The sequence below is a fragment of the Charadrius vociferus genome, unplaced genomic scaffold, assembly GCF_000708025.1.
Source record: "Charadrius vociferus isolate BGI_N301 unplaced genomic scaffold, ASM70802v2 scaffold1064, whole genome shotgun sequence".
Taxonomy (NCBI): Eukaryota; Metazoa; Chordata; class Aves; order Charadriiformes; family Charadriidae; genus Charadrius; species Charadrius vociferus.
Window position 1 is genome coordinate 96150 of NW_009648143.1, and position 12487 is coordinate 108636.

General features: G+C 48.1%; 1 protein-coding gene across 1 annotated transcript in view; it reads left to right on the forward strand.

Moving 5' to 3' along the window:
* The window catches only part of MEIS1 (Meis homeobox 1), a gene marked incomplete at its 5' end in the record, with an annotated part of 109400 nt that overhangs the window by 91427 nt on the left and 5486 nt on the right, over positions 1 to 12487 (forward strand). The window lies entirely within an intron of this gene.

Genomic DNA, 12487 nt, shown 5'->3' on the forward strand with positions numbered 1-12487 from the left:
CGCCCCTCCGCAGAGGTGCAGGGGACGGAGGAGCCGTTGCGTGGCTCTCAGCCCTGCCACCTTTTGGAAAACAGTCCCAGGCCCCTGTTTTCCCACTGTGTTTTTTTTTTTTAATCATAACATGCCTGGGGTTTGGCGCATCTGAAGCACACCCCAAATCCAAGTGATAATGTTGTCCGGTGATTCCCACGCGTTGAGCCCCCCTTGGAGGGGACGGAAAGGCTCCTTCACGGGGCTGGGCATTTAGCGTAGACATCATCTTCGCTCAATTCCTTCGCCGAGGGTGATACTCAGCCCGAGGGAAAAGGCCAGCACATGACCAGCGCACCACTTTAGTCCCACTTCAACACTATTTTTAGGGCGTAAGTGGGGGAGGAGGCCGGCAGGGAGGGAGCAGAGCAAAAGCAGGTGCTGGTCCTGTACGCAGGGGTGGATTTTTGCCCCCGCCGCCTACCAAATGGCAGGCTACAATCAACAGGCAAGCTCTTCGGTTTGCCACTTGGCAGAGCACGTCACGCACAGGGGTTTTTTAGTCCTAGGCGAGTAAAATATCTCCTTGTTTGCAGATGTATCTATTACTGCTTTTGTTGCAGTAAACAGATTAAACGAGAAAAGGTCAAGATGCAATTTGAATCTGTGTAAGAACATAACAAATACTTTTCTCCGTAATCAGATACAATAAATACAAGTACTTATTTACTTGTAAATGTTAAAACATTCACAAATTATCCTCTCAACTTCAGATACAAACTTAACCATCAGATTTTGGAAACTATTTACTTTTCTTCTCTATGCGATTCAAGAATACATATGCGTATGTTATTTAAACACTGTTTTCTTAATGGGAATACACACGAAGGCAGGAAAAACAGAAATAAGAAAAAATATATGTTTCAGGTTGAACGAATACGTACTGCTTGTTATTCCAGAGTAAAATAAGATAGTAGGTGTTTCCACTGTGAAAGTCATCCCCCCCCCCCCCCCCCCAAAAAAAAACAAACCACAAACCCCCAAGAAAACTATTAAAAAAAAGGATCTCGCTGGGTGAATTGTTACACCGTTTGAGCAATTTGGAATATGTGCGGTAAATTAGCTGCTCTAAACGTACCATGTGCGGGGCTTTTCAAGCAGATTTTTACATTTATGTTTTCACTAAGTCTTAGCTAATTGTTATGCCTTTCACCTTGAATGCCAATTGTAATAATAATATTACATCTGTAGTCGATTTCTCTGTTCTTAAATTACAGCAATCAGGCATACTCGCTAGGTAAAAATCCTGTATTAGTTACTCATAAGAAAATATTGAAATCACACGAAAAAATGTTTAGCTTGCATAGTGCCTTAGACAGCCCTGGAGAGCTGCCAGGCAGCCAAGGTATTATTAGAAAAGCTGAGCAAATAGCTTGCAGGGGGAAGAGCTGTGAATTTAGAGCCATCAGGTACTGTCGTATCACCGGATTTTAGGCTGGGTTTTTTTTTTGGGGGGGGGGTTGGTTGTTTTTTTTTTTTTTTTTTAGTTCAGCAAAGCCATTTCAAAATCCAGCGCAGTGATTTAAACGAGTGGGGTTTGGTTTTGGTGCGCAGGTTTAAGGAGTAGTGGTGCAGTTTGGGCATGAAACGCAGGTGTTTTTCCAGAGGGGGCAGATGCTCGGAGCAGGTGGAGAAAGAGGGATTTTGGGGAAACGCTTCCCTTGACCTCCAGGACTTCAGGTGGAGCAGAGGAAGGGCTTTCACCCTGGAGAGCTGATAGATCCTGGGTTTCTTGCTCAGTCCAGCCTTGGCAGTCTCCACGCGCCCCAAACTGCCCCAAAAGAGGGGTCATCCTGCCCAGGAGCACCGGGGGAGGATGTCTCCCCTAACCATTGCTCTGACAGCCCCCGCATTCAGCTTGGCCAAAACCAGCAGAGGAAACACCATTTCTTTCAAGAGCAAACGTGGAATCACTTCGCCTGAGCCAACAGACTAATTAGCGGCGCCCTGAGCATCGAGCAAATAAAACAACTGGTGAATAAAATAACTGGTGTTATTTTATTCACACAGCTGCTTTTTTTTTTGAGAGGGAGGAAGGTCGATTCCCCCCGCGGAGCGGGGCATGGCACGAAACGGGGTTCACCTGCCGATGGTCACGATGAACAAAAGGTGCTCGGCGCTCAAGAAGTTAATAGGGAGCCGAAAAAAAAAAAAATATCCGGTTTTCCCCTTGGGCCTTCCTTCCTCTTCTGGAGGGGGAGGTTTTTCCTTGCAAACTTTTTTTTTTTTTTTGGGCAGGGCATTAATATTCTGTAATGAATGCGCTGTCGGGGGGATAAGATGAATCGGTGCCACTTGCTCTTTCCTCCGCTCCTGCGCCGCCTTTGCTCTGCAGGATGAGGGTAGGGGGCAGAAGGCTTTGGTTGTTACATTTTATTAAAAAAAAAAAAAAAAAAGCTGAGATTTGGGTGTGCCTTGTCTGAAAACCAAGAGTTCGGCTTTAAAAATAAACCCCATCCAGGGCACCGTCATATTGTTGCGTTGCGAGCAAGGGAAGGGCTCTGCTCCATCCTCTGTAAATACAGTTCTTGGGGCTTGGATTCTCTTTAGGGCCAGAAATGCTTCTGTCAGGAAAAATACCCTCAATATATTATAAATAAATAAATAAATAAATAGGATACACCCTCAATACATTAAAAAAAAAAAGAGAGAAGGGGAGAGTAATGGTTTGGCATTGTTTTACAAGTCAGGTTTTGGTCTGTTCTTGTCATAGCTATCTGAAGTGTGTTTACATATAGTTTGCCTTTCCTGGTATTTTGGGCTTGCACAGACCTGATCTCCACCTATTTGGTGTCAACAGTTGCTGAGATCGGTGTAGGACGCTCGACCATTTTGACCTGAAACACCAACGCGTGACCAACGGTGTCCTCAGAGACCCTCTCTCGCGCTTCCATCGGGCGATCGCTCCGGGCTGCGCCGGCGTAAAAAAAAAACAAAACCAAAAAAACACCTCCGTGGTTTAAAAAAAAAAAAAAGTCAGCCTGAAATATTAAAAAAGGGGGCGAATGTTGCCACCTTCTTGGCGGAACCCATTTTCTCGTTGCAAAAATGAAAGGCGGCCAGAGGCGCAGGGCGAGGACGGGCGGTTTTGCCCTGAAATGCTTTCGGTGTCGATGATGGCTACGCCAGCGTCGTTAGAGCTAACGAGGCTTCTGCCTTCTGCTTTACTTCCGAAAAAGAAAAGGAACGGCAGCAGATGCTGCTGAAAAAAATATTACTTCCGCAGCTCTTCGACGAAATCTAGGTCATGTAACAGTTTCACGGGTTATTATTTCCCCCCTCCCGCCCAGGCACTGTAGTCCTCATGGCTTTTTTGGCTAATGATAAAGCGCGAGAGCCAATGGCTCCTTTTTAATCCAGATTTATCCCAGAGATGTCCGACTTCTCAACTGGTTTATAAAGATGGTTTCTACCTTCTGTGTCTCACGGTCTCACCAATTCTTTATATCTTTGACATTCCTCTGACCTCCCCGCGCGTGTTTTGTTTGCGGTTGTTTTTCTGAGGATGTCTTTTCTCCTGCCCTGAATAAAACGCCGTCAGGAGTAGGATTATAAGCAAAATGAATTACTTCACTTAATGGGAAATTATGTTTAGATAAAGTAGATTACAAAGTAGGTTATTAGCAGTGGTTAGAAAACAATGTTTTGAAGTAGGATGTCTTGGGGGCGGGGGGAGTCTATCCAGAAGCATGGGGTTGTTTTTCAGGTTGGCTGTGACTCAGAGCGGTATCTTTTGTGGTTTCTGGGAAAAAGAAATTAGGGAGAAAAAAAAAAAAAAACAAAGAAAAATCAAACCGGTTTTGCAGGTGCCCACATCACACGAAATGCACCAACGTGCGCGTGTTTGTTGTTTCGGTAGCGGTGGGGAAGACGCAACCGCAGGAGTCACAGCATCCCTCCTCCGCCCCAAACTGATGTCTCAGGGTATCGACCGGAGCGATGTCAAAGTCTATTTCATGTACAAATCACAGGTCCCGTATAGAGGTTCATTATGTTTTCTCTTTGGGGGTTCCGGGGGTGTTTTCCCCCAAAGACACTTGTCAGGGCTTTTGGTTTGGTCACCCCGGGTTCACTTCTGCTTGTCCCTCAGGCTGGAGGAGCTGATGTTCCTGGGGTTCCTGGGGACGGAGTTACGCCATACTCCTTAAGTGGCCTTCTGGAGATGAGAGGAGGGTGCGGAGATCCGTCCAAGGGGTACAGACAGAGCATTTCTCATAACCTTCAGTGAGCAGGAACACACTTAAACCATCAGCCAGGTGTGGGAGCAGCCTCTCTGCTTTCCCTTGGGCTGGAGGACCAGGCACGGCTTCCAGCTCCCATGCCATATGCATTATAGGTAGGAGTGAATGGGGGAAAACTGTTTGGACAAGGCCCCCAACTTGATGTATGGAAAAAGCCTTGGACCGCAAAGGAGGAACCCTTGAGTTTAGACCACTTGGGCGGCAGGAGAAAGCTCGGAGATCATGAGGGCACCTCTCACAAACTGCACTCCCTTAAATAAGAGGTTATACTGAATCAACAGAGGACAAATACATTGCTGGAAGAGAGAGGAGTGTTTCCAAAGAAGTAGCGCGTAGGTTGCTATCAGTTCTCACCCATTCCCAGTGTAATCTCTGCCACTGAGTGGGACTCGGGTTGTTGGTTAGAAGTGATCTGCTGAAGACAAGCAGCTGGATTGCACTGATGGTGTGCACCAGACCAGGAACAGTTATGGAGTCCAGACGTGCTCTCCTGAAGGTTCAGATGGAAAGTTGATGTTCAGACCCCCCATCAGAGCTGGGAGAAAACACCGAGCTGGGAGATGTGCATTGCAGCCTGGGCTGCTCTCAAAGCCTGCGGAGACCCTGCACAGCCTCTGCCATGAGCGTTTGGGAGGTCTCAGGGTTTTTGGCATGATCTACGTATTGGAGCACATACATCTCTATCCCAGCAAAGACATTGTGTGGTGGGAGAGACCCCACCTGGAGTACTGCGTCCAGCTCTGGAGCCCCCAGCATAAAGAGGACATGGACCTGTTGGAGCGAGTTCAAAGGAGGCCACAAGGATTCTCCAAGGGCTGGAGCCCCTCTGCTGGGAGGACAGGCTGGGAGAGATGGGGTGGGTCAGCCTGGAGAAGAGAAGGCTCCGGGGAGACCTTAGAGCCCCTTCCAGTCCCTAAAGGGGCTCCAGGAGAGCTGGGGAGGGACTCCTGAGCAGGGAGGGGAGCCATAGGATGAGGGGGAACGGTTTTACACTGGAAGAGAGGGGATTTAGATTAGATATTGGGAAGAAATTCTTTGCTGTGAGGGCAGTGAGCCCCTGGCCCAGGTTGCCCAGAGAGGTGGTAGATGCCCCATCCCTACAAACATTCAAGGCCAGGTTGGACGGGGCTTGGTGGGAGGTGTCCCTGCCCAGGGCAGGGGGTTGGAACCAGATGGTCTTTAAGGTCCCTTCCAACCCAAACCGTTCTATGATTCTGTGATCCTGTGAGATAAATCGCTCTCCAGATCTGCAGCGGAAAAGCGACTGCACGGCATCAGTCCTTGGGCAGGGAGAGCGTTTTGGCGGGGAGGCAATTTTTTGGCTAGTAGCGCGTTGCATACCCAACTGCAGTGTTGCGTTGGGTCCAGCGCTGTCCCGGGCGGGAGTTAGAGAGCAGCCTCAGCGCCGCTCTACTAGACGAATCCTTGCCATATTCCTTAAAGGCTAATTGTGGCGCACGGAGATCAGCGGAGTACAGCTGCGCTGGGATTTGGGAGCAGGGAAGAGCCGGGAGGTCAGCTCCGCTGGCGCTTTGCCATGTAAAGATTTCCCCTTACATCATCTGGCTGCCGAAGGGCGAGTTTACATCTGCTTTGCAACCCACCTCCCCAACCCCCCCTTCCCAAGCCCCCAAGGGAATTGCGGTGGCAGGGAATGAGGTTGCTGCGAGCCCTCCCCGGCGCAGCCCGGACCACGCGGCACGGCCTCACGCTCCAGCTCCTTGGCATCAGCCGGGACGCCAGATCTGGATTTTCACCGGAAGCTTTCCATGGAGGCTGAGGGTGGGGTTTTTTTTGGTTGTTTTTTTTTTGTTTGTTTGTTTGTTGGAGGATGGAGTGGGATTTGTGCACGGGAGAGGAGGAGAGCGTACCAGTAAGGCCAACAGCAGCTCGCCTAGGATGTGGGAGGGCGCTGGAGATGGGCAGAACGGGGAGGAACGTCTCCAGGGAGCCCTGCCCCGGGCACGTTGGCTCTTCGCTCCTCTCTAGCCAGTGCCTCCCTTGTTTTTCATTCAGAACTAGCTAAATAAACACAAATAGGCTCTAGCTCCATCCTGCTGGGGAACAGGGAGAATTTTGCAAGACAGGGAAAGTGTTTCCTGCCCAGCTTTCTTCTAGAAAGACCCATTGAGCAGGCACCGGCCGTCAGCCCTACACAGAGATGGGGCTAGGAGAACGTTCGGGCCAAGGGAAGAGCAGGGCCGGGAGAGCTTTTGGGTCCTCACCTCGATGGAAAAACATCAGCCATCCCTTCTGCGCCCGAGAGCACGAGCCGCTGCCGGGCTGGCTGCCACCCCGAGGCGGTCACCATGTCCCACGGGGCTGGTGGCAGGGCGCTCCACCAAATCCGGTCTGCTTTTTTTGGAGGCAGGGCACGTCCCGCGGCGATTTGAGAAGGTGGCGTGGTACGGAACGGGAGGGGAAGCAGGGCTTAAGAGAAGAGCAAGCACAGGAGGTGGCCAAAGATAGAGCCGGGGCACGTTGGGGTGGCCAAAATGTAGCGAGCGTGTACCTGATGCCATCTCCCTGCCTTCCGTTTTTGCGGTCGCCGTGCTCGCTGCGGTAGCGGGGTTGGCTCGCGAGAGAGTCAATCGCGCCCTCCCGCTTGAAAGCAACTTTTCCAAACGCGCACCACGAATCCGTCGGTGGGGTCACATAGTAACGCCCGAAGTCAGAAGCTATTTTTAAAACTAAGTTGCAGAACCCCACATGGCTTTCATTAGTGCTTTACATCAAATTTGTCAGCTAATTAGTGGTTTTTCAGCGCTGGTTTTTGGCGTAGTATTTTATTTGTTCGCTCTTCGGTATTGTCTCGCGACACCCCCAGCCCTATACGTAGAGTCCCTATAGAGGGAGGGAGAAGAGAGGAGAGCTTTCGGGAGACCTTCCTCATTCTCCTGACGGATGGACTCGCTGCCTTCAGAGGATATTCCGATATTACGTGTCCGGAGTGGGCGGTTAGCAGCCCCCACGCTCTCTTCCCTCCCTACCTCTAGTTAGCGTTGTAAATGATGTATTGCAGTCCTGAACTGCCTTCGGTTGGGGAGGAGGAGGAGAAACCAAGAAAAGTTGCCAAACATGACTTCATAAGGTTTGACTTTAAATTGAACAAAGTTTCTTGAGCGTCTTGGATTTTTTTTATTCTTCCTCCCTCCCCCCCCCCCCCCCTCTTTTCTCTCCAAATAAAGGGAGTACAGAGAGCACGGATTGCTAATGACTGGTAGTTACGGGTCATTAAGCTCACTAACTGACTTCAGGATCAGAACTTTCTAATAACGGCAGTAAGCACTCTTTTAACATTTATTTCTCATTTTAGGGATGGGGAGATGTGATTACCATTCAAAAGTCTGCAGTTGGGGTTTTTTTTCGGTTTACAATTACAGAGGGAGCTTGCTATTTTTAAGGCTGTTTTAAAAACATTTGCAAGTATTTGGTGAAATGATTTCTAGGTTTGTTTTTTTTTTTTTTCTTTAACTGACTCCATTGTAAAGCTCTGGAAAACAAATACACAGGGAAAAAAAATGAAAATATGTTAAAATAAGGAATAAAGCAGTTACTGAAGTGTAATAATCCCGGTTTATAGCACACTTTCCATTTAAATTGTTTTTATTAGAGATAAACCTGTTAAGCGTTGAGGAATTAAGTGCTGAATAGAGGTGGTTGTTTCGCTGCTGTATAAATGAAGGATCCCAGTACGTCAAAAAGAGCACGGCTGGTTTTACAAGTGAATTATTTGCCCGTTTGAAGGGCTCTGGTTACTTTGGCATCTGTTGGAAAAAAAAAAAGATGATTTTGTTGTCAAGAGGGATACGGTGGTTTTTTGTTTCAGAGGGGCAAGCGAGATTTTAGCGGTGGGGTTGGCAGGTAGTGTGGGGATTTCTCCACCTCCTCCCGCCTGGTTTGCTCAAGGAGAAGACGAGGCCGAGAGATTTTGGGGAATTTCTTGGCACTGCTGGCGATAGGCGGACTTTTGGGCGTGCGGCGCTTTGGGACGATCTTGAGAGGGAGCAACCCGCTACTCCCGAGTAGGAAAAGTCAGTAATGGTGTGAAAGTCTCCCTCGTTTGGGAGGGGAGAGAAAAATTCAATATACCGCTGAGTCTCAGCATCTCCTTTCAGGCGGGTGGCCTGGGGAAATTTAGCTCAAAGCCCGCAAATTGGAAGTCGCCGCAATCACTCTGTCGAAGGTGACTTTGGCAACCCGTCACAGCGGAGGAAGGTCTTGTTTTATTCACTCGAGAGAAGGGAAATACAAGGGGAAGGGAGAAAGAGCAGATCCGTGGGGAAAATGCCACTCGGGCTGTAACCTGAGCCGTAGCGAACTCTGCCTTTCGGAGGGTTCGGTGACCCTCCGAAAATCCTTGCTCTCCGGCTGCTGTTATTGTAGCCCATTTCCAACTAAAATAAGTCTTTTGTCATCACCAGCCGTGCCGCCTCTCGCGTGAGAAGAACCAAAAGTGGTGCGTGACGGCGAGGGCGGCCAAGCTGAAGGTCAGAGGAGGGGGGATTGCTGCGTCCCCGGGGCTGCATCTCACCCCTGGGACCAGTGATGGACCCACCGGGGAGACTGGTGACCTCTGGAGACAGACCCCCAGGCAAGAAGCCGAAGAGAAAACATCCTAAGAAAATGCAAATTGGAGAAAAGAGGGTTTCCTCCTCCTCTTTAGGGTTATGCAGGTGGAATAGATGGTTTGGGTTGTTTTTTTTTTTCCTTGCTTTCTGGGACATGGCAGACAGCGCAATCTCAGTTATCCAAAAGAGCAAGAAAAAGTTAACTGGCAAAAAAAAATAATAAATACTTGAAACTTCTCTGTTTGCCCAACTGTTCAAATGTTTCTTCCATGCCACATCCTTCTTCCTTGCAAAAACAAAACAAAATGAAAAAGACAGAAAGCAACCCAAAGTAGAGTTCTCAGGTCTGCTTGGGCTGGGAACTGGGTACAACCTGCACACTGGGGGATCTCGTGTTGTTGGTGCCGCTATTGATTCTGCTCTTCGGGGGGGAGGGGGGCGGAAATCCCAAACCAAACCCCTCCTTCCACATCGGAGCACAGGTACCAGTGTGTAGGGCACTGGTATGGGAAAAAATAACTTCATGCAAGTCTTTGAGCCTGGGCGGGTCTTTACTCAGACAAGTGAGGTTATGCCACCGTCTTAATCATTAAGTTAAGTTTTATGCTGAGTCATATTTTGACGATACTCCATTTCGGTAGCACTTGATGTGCAAATATCTTTTTTAGGTCCCGATTCCTCTGAACTTTTAAAAATCAGAGCGATTTAGGGTTTCTTTCTCTTGAGATAGGTCAATGTGAACATCTGAGAAAAGGGGCAGTGAGATTTTTTTTCCGGTTAGCTTTTCTGTTCCATCATTTTTGCTGGTGTTACGTCAGCCTGGCTGCTTGGGAAATTCAAGGAGTGATTGCGGCCCTTCTATCAAAGAAAAAAAAAAAAAACAGAGGCTCTGAAGTAATTATCCCGGTGCCTGTGTATTTCTGCAGCTACAGCTAATTCACAGTTTTGCTTGCGAAGGGTTCTCAGATGTGATTTGTAAAGGTGACAGCACTGCATCGTGGTTTCTCAAGACAAGCCACATTAATAGTTTTAATCTGATGCGTTCTTGCAAATTCCAGGTTTGGGATGCAGGAAGAAACTTGAAAGCGAATACTTTCTTCTTTTTTTTTTTTTTTTTTTAATGCATAGTGGTTTGGACTCTACTATAATGCAAAGTAAAGCGTTCTGTTACAAAGGCAGGGAGGATGGGACAGAAGGTTAAAGGGCATCCTGGAAACAAACAGCTGGACCAGTTTATTTAAACAGATACAAGGATGGGGAGCTGACCTCCGTTTGACTTCGGGTGGGAGGAGCGAGAATGTCATTTTATTACTTTGCCCAGAAGGAAAATGTTCTTGCGTCTGAATTCCCCCCCGAAGACATCCAAACACTGGGCTGTTTGGCAGAATTGCTACTTATAGAAAATACTTCTACGAACGCGTAGGAAGAAGATAACTGTTAAGTACCTGTGTGTAAAACGTTCTTAAAGCAGATATCCTGAGCGATAGCGTGGGGCGGACAGGTGAGAATATGTTTTACCGTAGGCAGGTCCTGTGGATCATTATTGGTAAATTCTACCTCTGTGGTTTATTATGGAGCCTCTCCCCCTTCCTTCTTATTCAAAAGCGCTTGTAGTTTGGAGGAGAAGGAAGAGAAGTTGGAGCGTGAGGCCTTCGTGATGCTCAGGGTTTCTTTAGGGTAAAAAAAAAAAAAAAAAAGGCAAACGAAGGTTTGGGTGACCAGGCTACCAAAAACCCGCTCCCCTCCTGCCGCGGGACCAGGGCAACGGGGCAGGGGAAGGATGGAGCAAAGGCATCAAGAGGCTGCGGAAAGAAATGGCTGAGGTTTTGTGGCGGTGTTTTACTCAGGGTGCTGAGTTACTGTGAAAATTGCTTTCTGCAAATGCAGATTACAGATATTAAACAATTTTCTAATTGGTCATGGAGCGGAGGCAGCTAATGGGGGAAAAAAAGCAGGTTTTTTTTAATTGCTTATTTCGCACGGTGTTTGTGCTACACCTGGGCTTATAATGAGAAAGGAGAATTAGTCTAACCTTCTGCTCACATGATTCTAATTTTCATGGTTTGTACAAGATAATGATAAACTGATTTGCAACACCGTTTGCTGGAGTTGATGCGGGTTTTTGGGTTGTTGGGTTTTTTTATGAGAAGTGTGTAACAAAAAATTGATCCAATACTGTTGCTGGCAAAACATGACCTAGTTCAGGCGAAAGGTTTCCAGATCGGCCCCCAGAATTGGTGCCGTTGAGCCCGTTTTGTCGAGGCAGGTTTAGGGAGGACCCAACGTCTTGATTACATTTTTGTGGGAGTTTGGAGAACGGGAGACAGGAGGAGAGGGAAATCGCAGTGCTGGTCTTTGACGAGGGCGAAACAGCCATCACGGGGTGATGGTTTGCCGTTCTCCTCCTCGCCAGCGTAGGGGAATGGGTGGGCAGAGCTGATTCCCGCAGGAAGGTCTTGGTGGCTTTCTCTCTGCCGTGGGAGAGCTCCTGCTCAGCCACCCCAACAAATGAGGACCAAGCAGCCCTTTGGGGACTTGCCCGTTGGGTTTCCCAAGCACGGGGTGGTTTTACGCAAGCTCACGCTTCTTCTTTTCCTACTAAATAGTGAGGCATACACGGGTTTATTCCTATTTTTCTCTCTCGTAAAGAATGTGAAGGCTGGTTATGAGGCTTTGCCGTGATGAAGTCTCGATGGAGATGTTTTCCAAAGGGTTTTCTGATGAGCGAAGCCACAAGAGAAGTTCTTCTAATGGTTGGACTCGATGATCCCAAGGCTCTCTTCCAACCTAGACAATTCTATGATTCTAACGCTCTTCAGACAGGTTCCCAGCCCCTGGTTTTGGGTCTCCCCATTTCAGCGCCGTGAGGACTGCCCGCAGAGGAGACCGGGGCACCTGTGATCCCTCTCCTTCTTCTCTTCTCCTCCAAATTATTTTGAATATTCCTTCCCCAAATAAGCACTGCAAGACTAACTGAGGCGAAGAGCTGCAAAAACCCGAAGACGTAGGGTTGCAGATGGCTGTTTTTAAAAAGGACCGTACCTTTTTTCTTTCTTTTTTTCTTTTTTTCTTTTTTTTTTTTTTTATTGCCAAAGATCTGCTTTTCATTGTTCGGGGGGGAATTTTCAGTAGTCCAGTAATTACAGTTTAACAAGATGTTTGCTGTAAATGGTCAGGCCTAGCTGGAGAAAACAGGATTATAAATTCAATTACTGTAAAGCTATGACCTCGCCTTGACCCCCTCAGACTTTGCATAAAGAGAGAGGGGAGGGAGGGAGGGAGGGGGGGGGGCGGTGAAAAAGCCCACCAAGAAATGGCTGGGAGGAATGCAGGGCTCTGAAGTCCCCAGCAGTGTGACTTGGCGGTGATAAAACTCCAGACGTTCCCTCATTTGATGGGGTTCTGCCATCACAGTTCATTATCTTAATAGTGGGCATTAAAAGGGAATTAGGTTTGCAAGAGGTAGGGGCAGGTTTTGATAAAAAAAAAAAAAATTGGAGAAAAGAAGGCGGAGGACATAAGGCAGAAATGGCACTAATGAGGGGGAGGTAGCAGATGCCCTCACGAGCATCTCGCCGGCGTCACCCGTTGGGTTTTTGGGTTTGTTTTTTTTTTCCTTCTCCTTGTGCCCCGTTCTGAATTGAG